Raw genomic sequence first — 20,887 nt, 5'->3', positions numbered from 1 at the left:
CTCCGTCGTTTCCGTAGTGTAGCGGTTATCACGTCTGCTTCACACGCAGAAGGTCCCCGGTTCGATCCCGGGCGGGAACAGTATTTTCCTGCCTATGTCGTATTGTACTCCAGTGAGCCTCGTCGTGTGTGCATCTGCTGCATGTCCCTTCGTTTTGCAAGTACCACATTTATTGAATTTTTTAGTTACGATGGCAACATCACTACAAGTTGTCTGTGAAGTAAGGTGCACTCAAGCAGTTTCCGTGGTGTAGCGGTTATCACGTCTGCCTAACACGTAGAAGGTCCCCGGTTCGATCCCGGGCGGAAACACTTTTTCATCACTTTAAGCAAGACTTACTAACATGCATCTGCTACCATCTGTACCCGAAACCTTCGTAATTGCCTTCATGCGTCGGACCAGAGTGTCAATTGCTCACATCAAATAAGAGATTCATTTGATATTGGCGGCGAGCTTTTTGCGCTGACTCAGCCACTGACGTGCGATCAGTTTGCACAAAACGCTAGGGCTCGTCCGGGATTTGAACCCGGGACCTCCTGCACCCTAAGCAGGAATCATACCGCTAGACCAACGAGCCCTGTGGCACGTCGAATGCCAGTTATTCCAGTCCCTCGATGTCTTCCAAGGTGCTCTGGAAGTCTCGTTTAGGCTGGCGGGATGGAGGCGGCGCGAATTCCCGCGGTCGGCGGCCTTCCTGGGCTATTGGTACCTTCATGTAGAGCTGCCCCTGGGCTCGCACTGCCTGCTGCTGAGAAAGTGATTGCTTTTGCTGATATGACTTGCAATAACGACTGCGCGAAACGCCGCTATCTCGTTAGGGGTGCTACGGCAGACACCCTCTCGAGAACCCCGAAGACTTCTTGAGCCCTCGGCTGCGATGGGTTCCAGGCTGACAAAAGAACTGTCGTGTGTGCAAACGCCGCTATCTCGTTAGGGGTGCTACGGCAGACACCCTCTCGAGAACCCCGAAGACTTCTTGAGCCCTCGGCTGCGATGGGTTCCAGGCTGACAAAAGAACTGTCGTGTGTGCATGCCCCTGGGCTCGCACTGCCTGCTGCTGGGAAAGTGATTGCTTTTGCTGATATGACTTGCAATTACGACAGCGCGAAACGCTGCTATCTCGTTAGGGGTGCTACGGCAGACACCCTCTCGAGAACCCCGAAGACTTCTTGAGCCCTCGGCTGCGATGGGTTCCAGGCTGACAATAGAACTGTCGTGTGTGCAAACGCCGCTATCTGGTTAGGGGTGCTACGGCAGACACCCTCTCGAGAACCCCGAAGACTTCTTGAGCCCTCGGCTGCGATGGGTTCCAGGCTGACAAAAGAACTGTCGTGTGTGCATTCGCGGATGAGAGAAAGGCTGTGGCAAGTTCGAGTGAACAAGGATGGACTCCTCGGCTCCGTCGTTTCCGTAGTGTAGCGGTTATCACGTCTGCTTCACACTCAGAAGGTCCCCGGTTTGATCCTGGGCGGGAACAGTATTTTCCTGCCTATGTCGTATTGTACTCCAGTGAGCCTCGTCGTGTGTGCATCTGCTGCATGTCCCTTCGTTTTGCAAGTACCACATTTATTGAATTTTTTAGTTACGATGGCAACATCACTACAAGTTGTCTGTGAAGTAAGGTGCACTCAAGCAGTTTCCGTGGTGTAGCGGTTATCACGTCTGCCTAACACGCAGAAGGTCCCCGGTTCGATCCCGGGCGGAAACACTTTTTCATCACTTTAAGCAAGACTTACTAACAATCATCTGCTACCATCTGTACCCGAAATTGCTTTCATGCGTCGGACCAGAGTGTCATTTGCTCACATCAAATAAGAAATTCATTTGATATTGGCGTCGAGCTTTTTGCGCTGACTCAGCCACTGACGTGCGATCAGTTTGCACAAAACGCTAGGGCTCGTCCGGGATTTGAACCCGGGACCTCCTGCACCCTAAGCAGGAATCATACCCCTAGACCAACGAGCCGTGTGGCACGTCGAATGCCAGTTATTCCAGTCCCTCGATGTCTTCCAGGGTGCTCTGGAAGTCTCGTTTAGGCTGGCGGGATGGGGGCGGCGCGAATTCCCGCGGTCGGCGGCCTTCCTGGGCTATTGGTACCTTCATGTAGAGGTGCCCCTGGGCTCGCACTGCCTGCTGCTGAGAAAGTGATTGCTTTTGCTGATATGACTTGCAATAACGATTGCGCGAAACGCCGCTATCTCGTTAGGGGTGCTACGGCAGACACCCTCTCGAGAACCCCGAAGACTTCTTGAGCCCTCGGCTGCGATGGGTTCCAGGCTGACAAAAGAACTGTCGTGTGTGCATTCGCGGATGAGAGAAAGGCTGAGGCAAGTTCGAGTGAACAAGGATGGACTCCTCGGCTCCGTCGTTTCCGTAGTGTAGCGGTTATCACGTCTGCTTCACACTCAGAAGGTCCCCGGTTTGATCCTGGGCGGGAACAGTATTTTCCTGCCTATGTCGTATTGTACTCCAGTGAGCCTCGTCGTGTGTGCATCTGCTGCATGTCCCTTCGTTTTGCAAGTACCACATTTATTGAATTTTTTAGTTACGATGGCAATATCACTACAAGTTGTCTGTGAAGTAAGGTGCACTCAAGCAGTTTCCGTGGTGTAGCGGTTATCACGTCTGCCTAACACGCAGAAGGTCCCCGGTTCGATCCCGGGCGGAAACACTTTTTCATCACTTTAAGCAAGACTTACTAACATGCATCTGCTACCATCTGTACCCGAAACCTTCGTAATTGCCTTCATGCGTCGGACCAGAGTGTCAATTGCTCACATCAAATAAGAGATTCATTTGATATTGGCGGCGAGCTTTTTGCGCTGACTCAGCCACTGACGTGCGATCAGTTTGCACAAAACGCTAGGGCTCGTCCGGGATTTGAACCCGGGACCTCCTGCACCCTAAGCAGGAATCATACCGCTAGACCAACGAGCCCTGTGGCACGTCGAATGCCAGTTATTCCAGTCCCTCGATGTCTTCCAGGGTGCTCTGGAAGTCTCGTTTAGGCTGGCGGGATGGAGGCGGCGCGAATTCCCGCGGTCGGCGGCCTTCCTGGGCTATTGGTACCTTCATGTAGAGCTGCCCCTGGGCTCGCACTGCCTGCTGCTGAGAAAGTGATTGCTTTTGCTGATATGACTTGCAATAACGACTGCGCGAAACGCCGCTATCTCGTTAGGGGTGCTACGGCAGACACCCTCTCGAGAACCCCGAAGACTTCTTGAGCCCTCGGCTGCGATGGGTTCCAGGCTGACAAAAGAACTGTCGTGTGTGCAAACGCCGCTATCTCGTTAGGGGTGCTACGGCAGACACCCTCTCGAGAACCCCGAAGACTTCTTGAGCCCTCGGCTGCGATGGGTTCCAGGCTGACAAAAGAACTGTCGTGTGTGCATGCCCCTGGGCTCGCACTGCCTGCTGCTGAGAAAGTGATTGCTTTTGCTGATATGACTTGCAGTAACGACAGCGCGAAACGCTGCTATCTCGTTAGGGGTGCTACGGCAGACACCCTCTCGAGAACCCCGAAGACTTCTTGAGCCCTCGGCTGCGATGGGTTCCAGGCTGACAAAAGAACTGTCGTGTGTGCAAACGCCGCTATCTGGTTAGGGGTGCTACGGCAGACACCCTCTCGAGAACCCCGAAGACTTCTTGAGCCCTCGGCTGCGATGGGTTCCAGGCTGACAAAAGAACTGTCGTGTGTGCATTCGCGGATGAGAGAAAGGCTGTGGCAAGTTCGAGTGAACAAGGATGGACTCCTCGGCTCCGTCGTTTCCGTAGTGTAGCGGTTATCACGTCTGCTTCACACTCAGAAGGTCCCCGGTTTGATCCTGGGCGGGAACAGTATTTTCCTGCCTATGTCGTATTGTACTCCAGTGAGCCTCGTCGTGTGTGCATCTGCTGCATGTCCCTTCGTTTTGCAAGTACCACATTTATTGAATTTTTTAGTTACGATGGCAACATCACTACAAGTTGTCTGTGAAGTAAGGTGCACTCAAGCAGTTTCCGTGGTGTAGCGGTTATCACGTCTGCCTAACACGCAGAAGGTCCCCGGTTCGATCCCGGGCGGAAACACTTTTTCATCACTTTAAGCAAGACTTACTAACAATCATCTGCTACCATCTGTACCCGAAATTGCCTTCATGCGTCGGACCAGAGTGTCAATTGCTCACATCAAATAAGAAATTCATTTGATATTGGCGTCGAGCTTTTTGCGCTGACTCAGCCACTGACGTGCGATCAGTTTGCACAAAACGCTAGGGCTCGTCCGGGATTTGAACCCGGGACCTCCTGCACCCTAAGCAGGAATCATACCCCTAGACCAACGAGCCCTGTGGCACGTCGAATGCCAGTTATTCCAGTCCCTCGATGTCTTCCAGGGTGCTCTGGAAGTCTCGTTTAGGCTGGCGGGATGGGGGCGGCGCGAATTCCCGCGGTCGGCGGCCTTCCTGGGCTATTGGTACCTTCATGTAGAGGTGCCCCTGGGCTCGCACTGCCTGCTGCTGAGAAAGTGATTGCTTTTGCTGATATGACTTGCAATAACGATTGCGCGAAACGCCGCTATCTCGTTAGGGGTGCTACGGCAGACACCCTCTCGAGAACCCCGAAGACTTCTTGATCCCTCGGCTGCGATGGGTTCCAGGCTGACAAAAGAACTGTCGTGTGTGCATTCGCGGATGAGAGAAAGGCTGAGGCAAGTTCGAGTGAACAAGGATGGACTCCTCGGCTCCGTCGTTTCCGTAGTGTAGCGGTTATCACGTCTGCTTCACACTCAGAAGGTCCCCGGTTTGATCCTGGGCGGGAACAGTATTTTCCTGCCTATGTCGTATTGTACTCCAGTGAGCCTCGTCGTGTGTGCATCTGCTGCATGTCCCTTCGTTTTGCAAGTACCACAGTTATTGAATTTTTTAGTTACGATGGCAATATCACTAGAAGTTGTCTGTGAAGTAAGGTGCACTCAAGCAGTTTCCGTGGTGTAGCGGTTATCACGTCTGCCTAACACGTAGAAGGTCCCCGGTTCGATCCCGGGCGGAAACACTTTTTCATCACTTTAAGCAAGACTTACTAACATGCATCTGCTACCATCTGTACCCGAAACCTTCGTAATTGCCTTCATGCGTCGGACCAGAGTGTCAATTGCTCACATCAAATAAGAGATTCATTTGATATTGGCGGCGAGCTTTTTGCGCTGACTCAGCCACTGACGTGCGATCAGTTTGCACAAAACGCTAGGGCTCGTCCGGGATTTGAACCCGGGACCTCCTGCACCCTAAGCAGGAATCATACCGCTAGACCAACGAGCCCTGTGGCACGTCGAATGCCAGTTATTCGAGTCCCTCGATGTCTTCCAGGGTGCTCTGGAAGTCTCGTTTAGGCTGGCGGGATGGAGGCGGCGCGAATTCCCGCGGTCGGCGGCCTTCCTGGGCTATTGGTACCTTCATGTAGAGCTGCCCCTGGGCTCGCACTGCCTGCTGCTGAGAAAGTGATTGCCTTTGCTGATATGACTTGCAATAACGACTGCGCGAAACGCCGCTATCTCGTTAGGGGTGCTACGGCAGACACCCTCTCGAGAACCCCGAAGACTTCTTGAGCCCTCGGCTGCGATGGGTTCCAGGCTGACAAAAGAACTGTCGTGTGTGCATTCGCGGATGAGAGAAAGGCTGAGGCAAGTTCGAGTGAACAAGGATGGACTCCTCGGCTCCGTCGTTTCCGTAGTGTAGCGGTTATCACGTCTGCTTCACACGCAGTAGGTCCCCGGTTCGATCCCGGGTGGGAACAGTACTTTCCTGCCTATGTCGTATTGTACTCCAGTGAGCCTCGTCGTGTGTGCATCTGCTGCATGTCCCTTCGTTTTGCAAGTACCACATTTATTGAATTTTTTAGTTACGATGGCAACATCACTACAAGTTGTCTGTGAAGTAAGATGCACTCAAGCAGCTTCCGTGGTGTAGCGGTTATCACGTCTGCCTAACACGCAGAAGGTCCCCGGTTCGTTCCCGGGCGGAAACACTTTTTCATCACTTTAAGCAAGACTTACTAACATGCATCTGCTACCATCTGTACTCGAAACCTTCGTAATTGCCTTCATGCGTCGGACCAGAGTGTCAATTGCTCACATCAAATAAGAAATTCATTTGATATTGGCGGCGAGCTTTTTGCGCTGACTCAGCCACTGACGTGCAATCAGTTTGCACAAAACGCTAGGGCTCGTCCGGGATTTGAACCCGGGACCTCCTGCACCCTAAGCAGGAATCATACCCCTAGACCAACGAGCCCTATGGCACGTCGAATGCCAGTTATTCCAGTCCCTCGATGTCTTCCAGGGTGCTCTGGAGGTCTCGTTTAGGCTGGCGGGATGGGGGCGGCGCGAATTCCCGCGGTCGGCGGCCTTCCTTGGCTATTGGTACCTTCATGTAGAGCTGCCCCTGGGCTCGCACTGCCTGCTGCTGAGAAAGTGATTGCTTTTGCTGATATGACTTGCAATAACGACTGCGCGAAACGCCGCTATCTCGTTAGGGGTGCTACGGCAGACACCCTCTCGAGAACCCCGAAGACTTCTTGAGCCCTCGGCTGCGATGGGTTCCAGGCTGACAAAAGAACTGTCGTGTGTGCAAACGCCGCTATCTCGTTAGGGGTGCTACGGCAGACACCCTCTCGAGAACCCCGAAGACTTCTTGAGCCCTCGGCTGCGATGGGTTCCAGGCTGACAAAAGAACTGTCGTGTGTGCATTCGTGGATGAGAGAAAGGCTGAGGCAAGTTCGAGTGAACAAGGATGGACTCCTCGGCTCTGTCGTTTCCGTAGTGTAGCGGTTATCACGTCTGCTTCACACTCAGAAGGTCCCCGGTTTGATCCTGGGCGGGAACAGTATTTTCCTGCCTATGTCGTATTGTACTCCAGTGAGCCTCGTCGTGTGTGCATCTGCTGCATGTCCCTTCGTTTTGCAAGTACCACATTTATTGAATTTTTTAGTTACGATGGCAACATCACTACAAGTTGTCTGTGAAGTAAGGTGCACTCAAGCAGTTTCCGTGGTGTAGCGGTTATCACGTCTGCCTAACACGCAGAAGGTCCACGGTTCGATCCCGGGCGGAAACACTTTTTCATCACTTTAAGCAAGACTTACTAACAATCATCTGCTACCATCTGTACCCGAAACCTTCGTAATTGCCTTCATGCGTCGGACCAGAGTGTCAATTGCTCACATCAAATAAGAAATTCATTTGATATTGGCGGCGAGCTTTTTGCGCTGACTCAGCCACTGACGTGCGATCAGTTTGCACAAAACGCTAGGGCTCGTCCGGGATTTGAACCCGGGACCTCCTGCACCCTAAGCAGGAATCATACCCCTAGACCAACGAGCCGTGTGGCACGTCGAATGCCAGTTATTCCAGTCCCTCGATGTCTTCCAGGGTGCTCTGGAAGTCTCGTTTAGGCTGGCGGGATGGGGGCGGCGCGAATTCCCGCGGTCGGCGGCCTTCCTGGGCTATTGGTACCTTCATGTAGAGCTGCCCCTGGGCTCGCACTGCCTGCTGCTGAGAAAGTGATTGCTTTTGCTGATATGACTTGCAATAACGATTGCGCGAAACGCCGCTATCTCGTTAGGGGTGCTACGGCAGACACCCTCTCGAGAACCCCGAAGACTTCTTGAGCCCTCGGCTGCGATGGGTTCCAGGCTGACAAAAGAACTGTCGTGTGTGCAAACGCCGCTATCTCGTTAGGGGTGCTACGGCAGACACCCTCTCGAGAACCCCGAAGACTTCTTGAGCCCTCGGCTGCGATGGGTTCCAGGCTGACAAAAGAACTGTCGTGTGTGCGTGCCCCTGGGCTCGCACTGCCTGCTGCTGAGAAAGTGATTGCTTTTGCTGATATGACTTGCAATTTCGACTGCGCGAAACGCTGCTATCTTGTTAGGGGTGCTACGGCAGACACCCTCTCGAGAACCCCGAAGACTTCTTGAGCCCTCGGCTGCGATGGGTTCCAGGCTGACAAAAGAACTGTCGTGTGTGCATTCGCGGACGAGAGAAAGGCTGAGGCAAGTTCGAGTGAACAAGGATGGACTTCTCGGCTCCGTCGTTTACGTAGTGTAGCGGTTATCACGTCTGCTTCACACGCAGAAGGTCCCCGGCTCGATCCCGGGCCGAAACACTTTTTCATCACTTTAAGCAAGACTTACTAACATGCATCTGCTACCATCTGTACCCGAATCCTTCGTAATTGCCTTTACGCGTCGGACCAGCGTGTCCGTTCCTCTCATGAAATATGGCGGACCCTGTGCCTACTAGGCAACAGGCCACATGCGGAACCAAATTAACTGGATTGCTAATCATTTCTGCACAACATACTAAAGTATATGTCTTTTGAATACGAAGTCCTGTATATAGTCGTTCAAAGTGTTGTGTTTTTTCTGAACATTAGAGAATATTTCCCCGGCTGGTTTTCCGTATCTCGTTCCGTTGCTTCACAATTTTTTCTTGTACAGATGCTCGTATGCTTGTAAGTAACTTTTTGTTATTAACAGCAACAGTGTGCCGGATGTTGCTCCTGTATTCAATACGCAACCGGGGATGCCCGATGTCCTTGTACTTAGCATCAGAAGTGAGTGCGTATGTTTGTACAATCTGAAGAGCTTAAAGTCACTTCAACTTCTTTCGTGGCCAGCACGCCCACATCACCTGTTTAGGCGTTGCGTAGTACTTTCGTGCCATTTATATGAAGTCTTTGTAGGTGATGCATTAGTCTCGCAAGGAGAGATTCTATTGCTATTGCGAAAAGGGCCATTGATATCGGGGACCTTGTCGTACGGATCCAGTCATCTCCAACTCTTTACTTAGTTGTCCGTTTACCATTACTGGCCCTGTAATGTTTTTTAATATTTTTTAAGCAATCATCACTAACCGTGGTGGGAATCCGATTTCTTTGATGAATCCGAGAGGACATTTATGATCTACTCTATCAAACGCCTTCTCGAGGTATAATGACACTGATGCCCGTTTTATTCGGCAGACACATGCAGTTGATACTATATACCTATAGTCGCATATATTCTTATGGATGTTTCTGTCTTTGCCTACACATGTTTGGTAACAACCAGTTATAGGGTGCATTACCCTTTTCATTCTTCTCGCTAATACGCGGGCCATGATCTTGTAATCACTGTTGAGTAATGTAATTGGATGGAAAAAGTCCTTTGCTAATTGAGTTTTTTTGGAATTACAACTATTATCCATTCAGGAAATTCTTTACGAACGTGACATTTTCGTTCACCAGTTCGTTGAACATGTGTAGCAACTTGCTTTTAGTTGTGCCCAGAACACTTGGTAGAATTCCACGGAGATACTATCAGCGCCAGAACATTTAATTTTAGGACTCTGTGCTATTGTATCTTTCATTTCGTCCTCCTTTGTCTCATCTGAGATATTTTCTACATGCTGTGCGCTAATTCTGCCTGATACGTTCCTAACAAGATATTCCCGCGCCTTGTTGTCGGTAGGTCTGTTGCTCATTATAACTGATATGTGTTTGTGAACCGCATCTTTAATTTCACTCTGTTTTGTGAAACTTGTTCCACTAGTTAACTTCTGTCAAAATTTTTCTGTTTGCTCTGTTGTTATCACGTATCACATGGTACATATCTGTTTCTTCCCGTTCTGTGATGTTGTGTATGCTTGCTCTTATTTTAAAACCTTGTGATTGTCGCGCGCTTCAGCACTACAAGTTTTGCTTTGATTTTCTGAATCCGGGTATAGTTCTCCATTACTCGTGTGTCCAAGTCTGTAAGGCAGCTTAACTAAAACTCAGTCGTCTTTTTAATCCAGAAACTTTTATGACGTGAGTAGTCGATCGGCATTCTTCGTATTCTAGGATTAACACACTGCAGCCACCAAGCTATGGCAGGACTGTATTGCGGGAATCGTTTTTCGAAATTTTTCCATGCATAATAAATACCACGTGACATTCCTTATCTTGTAGGAGTGTAGTGTTAAGCTTCCATGTGCCCCTATCTCAGTAGCCGGCCAGGGTAGCCGAGCGTTTCTAGGCGCTATAGTCTGGAACCACGCGACCGCTACGGTCGTAGGTTCGAATCCTGCCTCGGACATGGGTGTGTGTGATGTCCTTAGGTCAGTTAGGTTTAAGTAGTTCTACGTTCTAGGGGACTGATGACCTCAGAAGTGAAGTCCCATAGTGCTCAGAGCCATTTGAACCATTTTTGAACCTATATCGGTAAGTCTCTTATGTTTCCAAGAACGATTTCATTTTTAAAAAATTCCGCTGTAGCGCGCCTGTTATTGTTGCCATACGGAGAATAACGTAAAGATGCGGGCGTTATTAACGGTCGCCGCAATGTCTCTACGGTTTGCAAGTTTTTCTATTTGTGTGACATGGACGTCTTCTTTCGTGAGAACAATGGTTCCTAGCTTTGCATAGATGCCTGGATTTGGTTATGGCATTGTACTCACGTATCTTCTCTAACTTAACATGTGTTACTTCCTGTAACAGTAGTATATCAACATCAACTGCTTTTAAGAAATCTTGTAGATAGTGTAAATGCAAAGAGGAGCATATCCTCTTAACATTCAACATGGCGATTTTGTAGGCTTGTGCTGCCTTCATATCATCTTACTCATTATCGGTGACAATATTTGTTATAAGAAGTGCTGTCGGAAAGCATACCCTTTTTCATACGTCTGGTCCAACAAAGTTATATCCATCGCGTTCGATTATCTTCTTGTTGGGCAGGAATAGGTCCCACCCCTGCAGTTTCAGTCATTTCTCCACCTTATTTCATTTAGCCCGACTTCAAGTGTTTCCTTTTATTTCTGATCTCAGGGAGAACCCACTCTGTATCGTAATTGGCTCTCAGCTGCAATCTTTCGGGTGACAAACGGTCCAGCGACACGGGGCGTGGTGTACTTGATTTGGCTTGCAGTGGATCATAAGCATGCATACTCAAACCGGATATATAGATGGTTCTTCATGTAGTTTGTAGCTGATTTCCTTTGCTCTTTCTCGGAAAGCCGGTGAGAGTTATTCAGCGCCGTTGCGAGCCAGTCTCCTCTTTTTATGCTTCTTTGAAGGACTGCCTGTTGTGGAGGTTTCAGCGTTTTCCTTTGGCACATTTGTTTCTTGCGCACGGTCCTGTTGGCTGGCAAGTGGAGACCCGGTTCCCTTGGTTTCTGGTGTGTGCTCTTTCTGAAGGACTATAGTTTGCTCTGGGGCATTTTTCCGTCTGAGCAGTTGTATTAGGTTCTCGTTCTTGACGCTTCGATAGTGTTGCTACTGTCGAGTCGCTGAAGTCTATTACCAATTCACTGTCGTGAGCAATGTCATGTGGGGTAACTTCATGAGCATGAGACGTATGGATTTGTTTGGTGGCCGCCACTGAGTAAGTTGAAGGTAGCACTGACATAGTTGGGGGGAGGGGGGGGGGGGAGGCTCACAACAACACCGGCCGGCAGCTGGGTCACTTGGTTTTGTATACGAGGTGTGGCTAGAAAAAAACCGGACTAGTACTGGTGAAACAATAAAGCGAATGCAATAAGGCTGAAAGTCGCGTGGCCTGTCACGTGACTCTCGCTCCGTCTACTGCTCGAGTTTCATCTGCCTCCTGCACTCAGTCTGCCCGTGGCGTCTGTTTTAAGTAGTTGACGTTTTGTCTGTTCGTCGGAAAATGTTGAGTGTACAGAAAGAACAGCGTGTTAACATCAAATTTTGTTTCAAACTAGGAAAATCTGCAAGTGAAACGTTTGTAATGTTACAAGTGTACGGCGATGATTGCTTATCGCGAACACAAGTGTTTGAGTGGTTTAAACGATTTAAAGATGGCCGCGAAGACACCTGTCATGACACTCGCACTGGCAGACCATTGTCAGCAAAAACTGATGCAAACATTGAAAAAATCGGTAAACTTGTTCGACAAGATCGCCGTTTAACAATTAGAGCAGTGTCTGAGTTAACAGGAGTTGACAAGGAAAGTGTTAGGCAGATTCTTCATGAAAGTTTCAACATGAACAAAGTGTGTTCAAAAATGGTTCCAAAGTGTCTCACAATTGAACAGAAGGAACGCCGAAGAATGATTTGTTCTGACATCCTGGAAAACATTGAAAGTGATCCCACCTTCTTACAAAATGTTATTACTTGCGATGAATCGTGGTTTTTTACTTACGATCCCGAAACTAAACGCCAATCGATGCATTGGAAAACTCCTGGTTCTCCACGACAAAAAAAAGCACGAATGTCAAAATCGAAATTCAAGGCAATGATGATTTTTTTTTGACATCAAAGGGATTGTGCACATTGATTGGGTATCAGAGGGACAAACAGTGAATCAGCATTACTACATTAGCGTCCTGGCTACCCTACGTGAGCGAGTACGGAGAAAACGGAACGATTTGTGGAGAAAAAAGTCATGGATCCTTCACCAAGACAATGCCCCAGCTCACAGTGCGTTGTCAGTGAAGACGTTTTTGGCAGAACACAACATTCCCATCTTAGATCATCCACCCTACTCACCTGATTTGGCCCCCTGTGACTTTTTTTCTTTTCCCTAAAGTCAAGTCAGCTTTGAAAGGAACTAGATTTGAGACTGTTGAAGCAGTAAAAGAAAAAGCGACGGAAGTAATGTATGGACTTACCGAAAATGATCTGCAGCATTGCTATGAACACTGGAAAATTCGTATGGAGCGGTGTAGAGACCGAGGAGGAGAGTACATTGAAGGAGATAACACGAAATTGTAAATAATTGTAAAAAAATGTTTTTTCCAGCATCAGTACGGTTTTTTTCTAGCCGCACCTCGTACATCACGAGAGGCCATAGCCTGTAACGCCACAGGACGGGCAGTTTCCTGGCTGCCCATCATATATTACGAGAGCACGACAACCGTAAATATTTACGTATGAGGGTACGTGCTTTTGTAAATCTACTCGCAGCTGTCTAATTCCACTCAAGACGGGGAACCTGTGAGCGGAAGACCACTTTTATGCAAAACTACCGATTATTCTTCCATAAGGAGCTTATCACTGAACTGGTCTCATCTGCAGTGATTTCAAAAAATAGCCCAAAGATACGAGCAGATCTAATTCCAAATCCAGCATGCGAAACACAAGTTCTACTAATATTTCCTTCATAATCTACATCTACATCTACATGGATACTCAGCAAATCACACTTTCACAATTTTCTATTATTCCAATCTCGTATAGCGCGCCGAAAGAACGAACACCTATATTTTTCCCTTATTTTATCGTGGTGATCGTTTCTCCCTATGTAGGTCGGTGTCAACAAAATATTTTCACAATCGGAGGAGAAAGTTGCTGATTGGAATTTCGTGAGAAGATTCCGTCGCAACGAAAAACGCTTTTCTTTTAATGAAGTCCTGCCCAAATCCTGTATAGTTTCTGTGATCCTCTCTCCCACATTTCGCGATAATACGAAACGTGCTGCCTTTCTTTGAACTTTTTCGATGCACTCCGTCAGTCCTACCTGTTAAGGATGCCACACTGCGCAGCAGTTTTCTAAAACAGGACGGACAAGCGTAGTGTAGGCAGTCTCCTTAGTAGGTCTGTTACATTTTCTAAGTGTCCTGCCAACAAAACGCAGTCTTTGGTTAGCCTTCCCCACAACATTTTCTATGTCTTCCTTCCAATTTAAGGTCTTCGCAGTTGTAATACCTAGGTATTTAGTTGAATTTACAGCTTTTAGATTAGACTGATTTATCGTGTAACCGAAGTTTAAGGAGCTCCTTTTAGCACTCATGTGGATGACCTCACACTTTTCGTTATTTAGGGTCAACTGCCAATTTTCGCAACATTCATATATCTTTCCTAAATGGTTTTGCAATTTGTTTTGATCTTCTGATGACTTTATTAGTCGATAAACGAAAGCGTCATATGCAAACAACCTAAGACTGCTGCTTAGCCGTGCGGTCTAAGGCGCTGCAGTCATGGACTGTGCGGCTGGTCCCGGTGGAGGTTCGAGTCCGCCCTCGGGCATGGGTGTGTGTGTGTGTTTGTCCTTAGGATAATTTGGGTTAAGTAGTGTGTAAGCTTAGGGACTGATGACCTTAGCAGTTAAGTCCCATAAGATTTCACACACATTTGAACATTTTTGAACTGCTGCTCAGATTGTCTCCGAAATCGTTTATATACACTCCTGGAAATGGAAAAAAGAACACATTGACACCGGTGTGTCAGACCCACCATACTTGCTCCGGACACTGCGAGAGGGCTGTACAAGCAATGATCACACGCACGGCACAGCGGACACACCAGGAACCGCGGTGTTGGCCGTCGAATGGCGCTAGCTGCGCAGCATTTGTGCACCGCCGCCGTCAGTGTCAGCCAGTTTGCCGTGGCATACGGAGCTCCATCGCAGTCTTTAACACTGGTAGCATGCCGCGACAGCGTGGACGTGAACCGTATGTGCAGTTGACGGACTTTGAGCGAGGGCGTATAGTGGGCATGCGGGAGGCCGGGTGGACGTACCGCCGAATTGCTCAACACGTGGGGCGTGAGGTCTCCACAGTACATCGATGTTGACGCCAGTGGTCGGCGGAAGGTGCACGTGCCCGTCGACCTGGGACCGGACCGCAGCGACGCACGGATGCACGCCAAGACCGTAGGATCCTACGCAGTGCCGTAGGGGACCACACCGCCACTTCCCAGCAAATTAGGGACACTGTTGCTCCTGGGGTATCGGCGAGGACCATTCGCAACCGTCTCCATGAAGCTGGGCTACGGTCCCGCACACCGTTAGGCCGTCTTCCGCTCACGCCCCAACATCGTGCAGCCCGCCTCCAGTGGTGTCGCGACAGGCGTGAATGGAGGGACGAATGGAGACGTGTCGTCTTCAGCGATGAGAGTCGCTTCTGCCTTGGTGCCAATGATGGTCGTATGCGTGTTTGGCACCGTGCAGGTGAGCGCCACAATCAGGACTGCATACGACCGAGGCACACAGGGCCAACACCCGGCATCATGGTGTGGGGAGCGATCTCCTACACTGGCCGTACACCACTGGTGATCGTCGAGGGGACACTGAATAGTGCACGGTACATCCAAACCATCATCAAACCCATCGTTCTACCATTCTTAGACCGGCAAGGGAACTTGCTGTTCCAACAGGACAATGCACATCCGCATGTATCCCGTGCCACCCAACGTGATCTAGAAGGTGTAAGTCAACTACCCTGGCCAGCAAGATCTCCGTATCTGTCCCCCATTGAGCATGTTTGGGACTGGATGAAGCGTCGTCTCACGCGGTCTGCACGTCCAGCACGAACGCTGGTCCAACTGAGGCGCCAGGTGGAAATGGCATGGCAAGCCGTTCCACAGGACTACATCCAGCATCTCTACGATCGTCTCCATGGGAGAATAGCAGCCTGCATTGCTGCGAAAGGTGGATATACACTGTACTAGTGCCGACATTGTGCATGCTCTGTTGCCTGTGTCTATGTGCCTGTGGTTCTGTCAGTGTGATCATGTGATGTATCTGACCCCAGGAATGTGTCAATAAAGTTTCCCCTTCCTGGGACAATGAATTCACGGTGTTCTTATTTCAATTTCCAGGAGTGTAGATAAGGAACAGCAAAGGGCTTATAAAACTACCTCGGGGAACGCCAGAAATCGCTTCTGCTTTACTAGATGACTTTTCGTCAATTACTACGAAGTGTGACCTCTCTGCCAGGAAATCAGAATGTTTGTATTTAAATCTTCCACCACTAGATTTTACAATTTTGTCACACATTTCCGTGTTTTTAAGCTTTACGTACACTAAGCTGCCTCTCAAACGTAATTTTGCACGACTGCCTTTAGCCACGTCTCAGTTTCGAACGAATTGGGTCTCTGAACATTCTACGCTACTGGCCATTAAAATTGCAACACCACGAAGATGACGTGCTACAGACGCGAAATTTAACCGACAGGAAGAAGATGCTGTGATATGCGAATGATTAGCTTTTCAGAGCATTCACATAAGGTTGGCGCCGGTGGCGACACCTACAACGTGCTGACATGAGGAAATTTTCCAACCGATTTCTCATACACAAACAGCAGTTGACCGGCGTTGCCTGGTGAAACGTTGTTGTGATGCCTCGTGTAAGGAGGAGCAACGCGTACCGTCACGTTTCCGACTTTGATCAAGGTCGGATTGTAGCCTATCGCGATTGCGGTTTATTGTATCGCGACATTGCTGCTCGCGTTGGTCGAGATCCAATGACTGTCAGCAGAATATGGAATCGATGGGTTCAGGAGGGTAATACGGAACGCCGTGCTGGATCCCAACGACCTCGTATCACTAGCAGTCGTGATGACAGGCATCTTATCCACATGGCTGTAACGGATCGTGCAGCCACGTTTCGATCCCTGAGTCAACAGATGGAGACGTTTGCAAGACAACAACCATCTGCAGGAACAGTTCGACGACGTTTGCAGCAGCATGGACTATCAGCTCGGAGACCATGGCTGCAGTTACCCTTGACGCTGCATCACAGACAGGAGCGCCTGCGACGGTGTACTCAACGACGAACCTGGGTGCACGGATGGCAAACTGTCATTTTTTCAGATGAATCCAGGTTCTGTTTACAGCATCATGATGGTCGCATCCGTGTTTGGCAACATCGTGGTGAACGCACATTGGAAGCGTGTATTCGTCATCGCCATATCCGGCGTGATGGTATGGAGTGCCATTGGTTACACGTCTCGGTCACCTCTTGTTCGCACTGACGGCACTTTGAACAGTGGAACAGTGGACGTTACATTTCAGATGTGTTACGACCCGTGACTCTACCCTTCATTCGATCCCTGCGAAACCGTACATTTCAGCAGGATAATGCACGACCGCATGTTGCAGGTACTGTACGGGCCTTTCTGGATACAGAAAATGTTCGACTGCTGCCCTGACCAGCACATTCTCCAGATCTGTCACCAATTGAAAACTTCTGGTCAATGGTGGCCGAGCAACTGGCTCGTCACAATATGCCAGTCACTATTCTTGATGAACTGTGGTATCGTGTTGAAGGTGCATGGGCTGTACCTGTACACGCCGTCCAAGCTCTGTGTGACTCAGTGCCCAGGCGTATCAAGGCCGTTATTACGGCCAGAGGTGGTTGTTCTGGGTACTGATTGCTCAGTATCTATGCATCCAAATTGCCTGAAAATGTAATCACAAGTCAGTTCTAGTATAATATATTTGTCCAATGAATACCCGTTTACCATCTGCATTTCTTCTTGATGTAGCAATTTTAATGGCCAGTAGTGTAGTTAAACACAAATTCCCACGCGTCTCTTCTATTAGGCTGATTCATTTCTCCTCCTAATATGACTCCATCAAGAGTCTCAAATAACGGAGATAACTACTGCAATAGGCGCTTTGACTTACCGAGCGAAGCGCATCGCACAGCATACGCTGGAGGTCCGCTCTCCGCAACCGCGAAATGTCGCCAAATGCCGCTAAATGCCGACTGCCCCTAGACCAGCATGCCCTATTACAGCACGATCGCGAAATTTTCCACTGCAGTGTTTCCCTAGGAATTTTCTAGGGGCGCACCACGAGTCTGATGCGAATTGGCAAGATAAGAGAATCGCCTTCTGCGTGCAGTATTGTCCTTCGACAGAATTTGTGGCGACACGAAATACTGCAAGCAATTCCGATACCAGGAACCGCCGTGGCTTGCGATCGACAGCCCTCAGGAGCAATTGGCACCTCCATGAAGTGTTGCTACCTCTGGGCTCGCACGGCCAGCTGCTAACTAAGTGACTGTCTCCTGATATGGTTTGCAATAAAGACTGCTCGAAACGGCGCTATCTCGCTCGGGATGCTACGGAAGACCTTCGCTAGAGCACCCCGGACACTTTTTGAGCATTCACTTGTGACGGGATTCGGACAGTCACAAGCTTCACTTTTTCACTACGGTGAACAAGACATACTTACATATGTTCACTACGGTTGTAGGGAAGCAGCCTACTCACGCCGTATAAAATTCACATCAGTCTTTCCATTGTGTGCCAGCCTAGTCCGCTGTAACTAGCTCTGACGTCATAAATGTTGCGGAATACTTTAAAAAATCAAGTAAATAACCTGAAACACTTCTAGCATGTCAGAAGTAATACTAAATCAATATGTGTTGAATATCAGTTCAATAACTTTAACCATTTTCGAAATTTGGACGTTTTTCTGTAAAAATCATTGGCGCAACAGAAAAGAGCTAGAAACTTAAAAATTTATATTTAGATTCCTTTTGCATAACAATTTAGTAGAAACAGTATTCTAGATCTCACAAATTAAAATTTTAGTTGAAATTCATGATTTTCTGGTTTTTGTCTTAGAAATTAAGGAAGCAAGATAGATTAAGTAGGCGAATAAATAAGGCTAGGATGTTTAAATTTAGGTAGAGGGGAGATCCGCTATAATCATAAAGATGTGAGAAGTTTCAACTGAATAACTATAAAACTATAGCATTAGCGTATCTCCAAAGAGCAAGTTCAGAGCTCGTCTACTGCGTGTAGTGTAATTAAATTAATTCTCTCGCCCAAAATATTTGACTTAGCCACATCAGATTTTTATTATGGTTACTTACCTACGTGCTGAATGCACATTTAAATTGAGAGCTTCATCGGCCATCAGCAAAGGAAGCGATGATTTATTCAATAACTTAATGTGGTGCATTACTAACCCAGCGGCTAGTCGGGAGAGCCGATTTGATCAGGCGTTCCCTTAGCCGTCCGCACCGCGGCTTTATATATAAGAACGCTGCGCGAGAAAGAAAGGCCCTAGTTCTCTCCAGACGCTGAATAGCACACCACCTGTGCCGGGAGTCGAGTCGCGTCGCGTCGGTATCATTGCTATAAACTGGAGATGGGCAAACTGAAACACGTAAATGTTTCGAAACAAATGAAACAGTACAATGTAATGTTTCGATACGGTGTTTCGAAACAGTGAAACAGTTTGTTTTGTAATCTAATAAACCTACACATTTTATCATCTTGAATGTCTACTGTATAAGTATGTCCATATAAACACAAATGAGGTGCGAGAGCGCTAATCATATCGCAGAAAGTATGAAACTATCACTGAGGCGTCTTGGCAGTTTCGTATTTCCTGCAGCAAATGCGCTGCTTTTGTGTCATGTGACTTTCATACTTTTCAATTGGCTGAGGAAAGCCTTAGCTGAAGACAGAAGAACCACCATGAACGGAACTGGAGGTGGGAGCAAACTGCAGAAACAACGGATATGCCACTGGGATTCCCACATTCCATTAGTATGGCTAATATACCCATCCTGCTAATTTCCATGCACACAAAGGGAATCATTGTGGATAATAGACCCAGTGAGTATAGACTCACAAATAACGGCAAATAATTCGAATAAATAACAAAATATAACAGAAAAAATATTGTGTTTCAAGGTGTTTCGAACCGTTACTATGAATTTACGATGCTTCCCGTTCACCATTACACTATCAGTGATATGTCAAACAGATTGCTTGCAATTATACCTGCATCAAATTTATATACTTGTCTAATAACTGTCACTCTACGCCTTTTTTTATTCAAAATGTTGTAGTCTTACTTGCGTTTCTTAATATGATTACTGTACATGAACAGAGAAGCGTATGTTATAAAAAAAGTGTAATTTAACTGAATGATTTTCACATATTTACTATTTCGAATGCGAATAGTATGCGTTGTTTTATTGTTTGGTTAGTGTTTATAAAGCAGATGTTACGCCATTTCGGAATAGGACAGTCAGCTAGAAACGAAGATTTATTTTCGGATATCTTGAGCTTCATGCTATTGCTTGTCAAAAGATTTCGACACTCTTGAAAGTGTTTCATGAAGTGGTATGTTGTGTTTCAGTACCTGTGCCGAGCCCGAATCTCGTCCGGCACAGAGCGGAATGAAACATCACTGTTTCGATACAATTAGCCCGTTCCAGGCGCAGGTGGACTGAAACAGTCTTATTTTGAAACAACGATACAGTTTCTGTGTCTGGCTCGAGATCCGAGACAAGGGCGGAATGAAACACCACTGTTTCGAAACAGTGAACCATAGCCGTTCCGAAGCACTGAAACAGTTCCAGGTATCGATACACTGTATCGAAACATAGAAACAGTGGCCAAGTTGTAACCTCCCCCTCACTTACCGACCTCAATGACAGTGAAAGATGAAACCGCGTGTACCTAATGGGAGTTTTGGAAAAGCAATCGTCACCGAAGTTAAGCTGTCGGTAAAGAGGGAGGAAAGGGTTACATCTAAATGAAAGGAAATGTGCTAATGAAACTGGTGGAAATTAATTTTGAAAAGGGGTAAAGTTAATAAAGAAAGTAAATGTGCAGCCATTACGTTAACAATTAACTAGCGGTAATTAAGTATTTGAGATTTGGGGGAAATCACGGTCGCCAGTCCTGAGGACAATTACTATAGTAACTGAAAAAGAAAGGTTATTACACATATAATTAGCACTAGAAGCGTGGCAACTGAAGGTTGACACGTGTAGTGTGAAAACTGAAAGTTTGTCAGAAGTAATAAATTTCGCTACACCCTGACTTAATTTAGCAAAGAATTAATAAAACCGGAAAATCGAAAGTTAATTTAGTGACTGAAGTTAATAGTGAGCTTTCTTTCTGAAGCACATCGAAATTCAGTAAAATACGGTTAGTCTTGGACTACCTCAACAATCATTTCAAAAAAACTACTTGAATCTACGCAATTTGGAAATAAGAGATTTAACTTTGAACTTGAATTAAATGATTCTGAACAATTAACAATAGTAAAATTTAGTACGTACCAAGCTGAGCTGCAGTCACAGGTAAGCTAAAATACGATAACAAAACTCGCACTCTTAATTAGTGCTTGTGTAATCTGAATATTGTAGCCAGCTAACTGAACTTTGAAATTA

General features: G+C 47.7%; 21 non-coding genes across 21 annotated transcripts; 14 read left to right on the top strand and 7 right to left on the bottom strand.

Annotated features, from left to right (window-relative positions):
- The first annotated feature begins 7 nt into the window (after window positions 1-7).
- Window positions 8-80, top strand: Trnav-cac (transfer RNA valine (anticodon CAC)). Its single transcript has one exon. It is a non-coding gene; the product is annotated as a tRNA-Val (tRNA).
- Window positions 81-238: 158 nt separating this feature from the next.
- On the top strand, window positions 239-311 carry Trnav-aac (transfer RNA valine (anticodon AAC)). Its single transcript has one exon. It is a non-coding gene; the product is annotated as a tRNA-Val (tRNA).
- A 194-nt stretch (window positions 312-505) lies between these two features.
- Trnap-agg (transfer RNA proline (anticodon AGG)) lies at window positions 506-577 on the bottom strand. Its single transcript has one exon. It is a non-coding gene; the product is annotated as a tRNA-Pro (tRNA).
- An 827-nt stretch (window positions 578-1,404) lies between these two features.
- Trnav-cac (transfer RNA valine (anticodon CAC)) lies at window positions 1,405-1,477 on the top strand. Its single transcript has one exon. It is a non-coding gene; the product is annotated as a tRNA-Val (tRNA).
- A 158-nt stretch (window positions 1,478-1,635) lies between these two features.
- Trnav-aac (transfer RNA valine (anticodon AAC)) lies at window positions 1,636-1,708 on the top strand. Its single transcript has one exon. It is a non-coding gene; the product is annotated as a tRNA-Val (tRNA).
- Window positions 1,709-1,893: 185 nt separating this feature from the next.
- Window positions 1,894-1,965, bottom strand: Trnap-agg (transfer RNA proline (anticodon AGG)). Its single transcript has one exon. It is a non-coding gene; the product is annotated as a tRNA-Pro (tRNA).
- Window positions 1,966-2,367: 402 nt separating this feature from the next.
- Trnav-cac (transfer RNA valine (anticodon CAC)) lies at window positions 2,368-2,440 on the top strand. The gene has a single exon. It is a non-coding gene; the product is annotated as a tRNA-Val (tRNA).
- Window positions 2,441-2,598: 158 nt separating this feature from the next.
- On the top strand, window positions 2,599-2,671 carry Trnav-aac (transfer RNA valine (anticodon AAC)). The gene has a single exon. It is a non-coding gene; the product is annotated as a tRNA-Val (tRNA).
- A 194-nt stretch (window positions 2,672-2,865) lies between these two features.
- On the bottom strand, window positions 2,866-2,937 carry Trnap-agg (transfer RNA proline (anticodon AGG)). Its single transcript has one exon. It is a non-coding gene; the product is annotated as a tRNA-Pro (tRNA).
- An 827-nt stretch (window positions 2,938-3,764) lies between these two features.
- On the top strand, window positions 3,765-3,837 carry Trnav-cac (transfer RNA valine (anticodon CAC)). Its single transcript has one exon. It is a non-coding gene; the product is annotated as a tRNA-Val (tRNA).
- A 158-nt stretch (window positions 3,838-3,995) lies between these two features.
- Trnav-aac (transfer RNA valine (anticodon AAC)) lies at window positions 3,996-4,068 on the top strand. The gene has a single exon. It is a non-coding gene; the product is annotated as a tRNA-Val (tRNA).
- Window positions 4,069-4,253: 185 nt separating this feature from the next.
- Window positions 4,254-4,325, bottom strand: Trnap-agg (transfer RNA proline (anticodon AGG)). Its single transcript has one exon. It is a non-coding gene; the product is annotated as a tRNA-Pro (tRNA).
- Window positions 4,326-4,727: 402 nt separating this feature from the next.
- Trnav-cac (transfer RNA valine (anticodon CAC)) lies at window positions 4,728-4,800 on the top strand. The gene has a single exon. It is a non-coding gene; the product is annotated as a tRNA-Val (tRNA).
- A 158-nt stretch (window positions 4,801-4,958) lies between these two features.
- On the top strand, window positions 4,959-5,031 carry Trnav-aac (transfer RNA valine (anticodon AAC)). Its single transcript has one exon. It is a non-coding gene; the product is annotated as a tRNA-Val (tRNA).
- A 194-nt stretch (window positions 5,032-5,225) lies between these two features.
- Window positions 5,226-5,297, bottom strand: Trnap-agg (transfer RNA proline (anticodon AGG)). The gene has a single exon. It is a non-coding gene; the product is annotated as a tRNA-Pro (tRNA).
- A 402-nt stretch (window positions 5,298-5,699) lies between these two features.
- On the top strand, window positions 5,700-5,772 carry Trnav-cac (transfer RNA valine (anticodon CAC)). Its single transcript has one exon. It is a non-coding gene; the product is annotated as a tRNA-Val (tRNA).
- A 158-nt stretch (window positions 5,773-5,930) lies between these two features.
- On the top strand, window positions 5,931-6,003 carry Trnav-aac (transfer RNA valine (anticodon AAC)). The gene has a single exon. It is a non-coding gene; the product is annotated as a tRNA-Val (tRNA).
- A 194-nt stretch (window positions 6,004-6,197) lies between these two features.
- Trnap-agg (transfer RNA proline (anticodon AGG)) lies at window positions 6,198-6,269 on the bottom strand. The gene has a single exon. It is a non-coding gene; the product is annotated as a tRNA-Pro (tRNA).
- Window positions 6,270-6,787: 518 nt separating this feature from the next.
- Trnav-cac (transfer RNA valine (anticodon CAC)) lies at window positions 6,788-6,860 on the top strand. Its single transcript has one exon. It is a non-coding gene; the product is annotated as a tRNA-Val (tRNA).
- Window positions 6,861-7,018: 158 nt separating this feature from the next.
- Trnav-aac (transfer RNA valine (anticodon AAC)) lies at window positions 7,019-7,091 on the top strand. The gene has a single exon. It is a non-coding gene; the product is annotated as a tRNA-Val (tRNA).
- Window positions 7,092-7,285: 194 nt separating this feature from the next.
- On the bottom strand, window positions 7,286-7,357 carry Trnap-agg (transfer RNA proline (anticodon AGG)). Its single transcript has one exon. It is a non-coding gene; the product is annotated as a tRNA-Pro (tRNA).
- Between the last annotated feature and the right edge of the window lie 13,530 nt (window positions 7,358-20,887).

This window comes from Schistocerca cancellata, chromosome 2 (genome assembly GCF_023864275.1).
Source record: "Schistocerca cancellata isolate TAMUIC-IGC-003103 chromosome 2, iqSchCanc2.1, whole genome shotgun sequence".
NCBI classification, from domain to species: Eukaryota; Metazoa; Arthropoda; class Insecta; order Orthoptera; family Acrididae; genus Schistocerca; species Schistocerca cancellata.
Note: the sequence above shows the minus strand (reverse complement) of the source record. Positions and strands in the feature narration are given on the sequence as shown.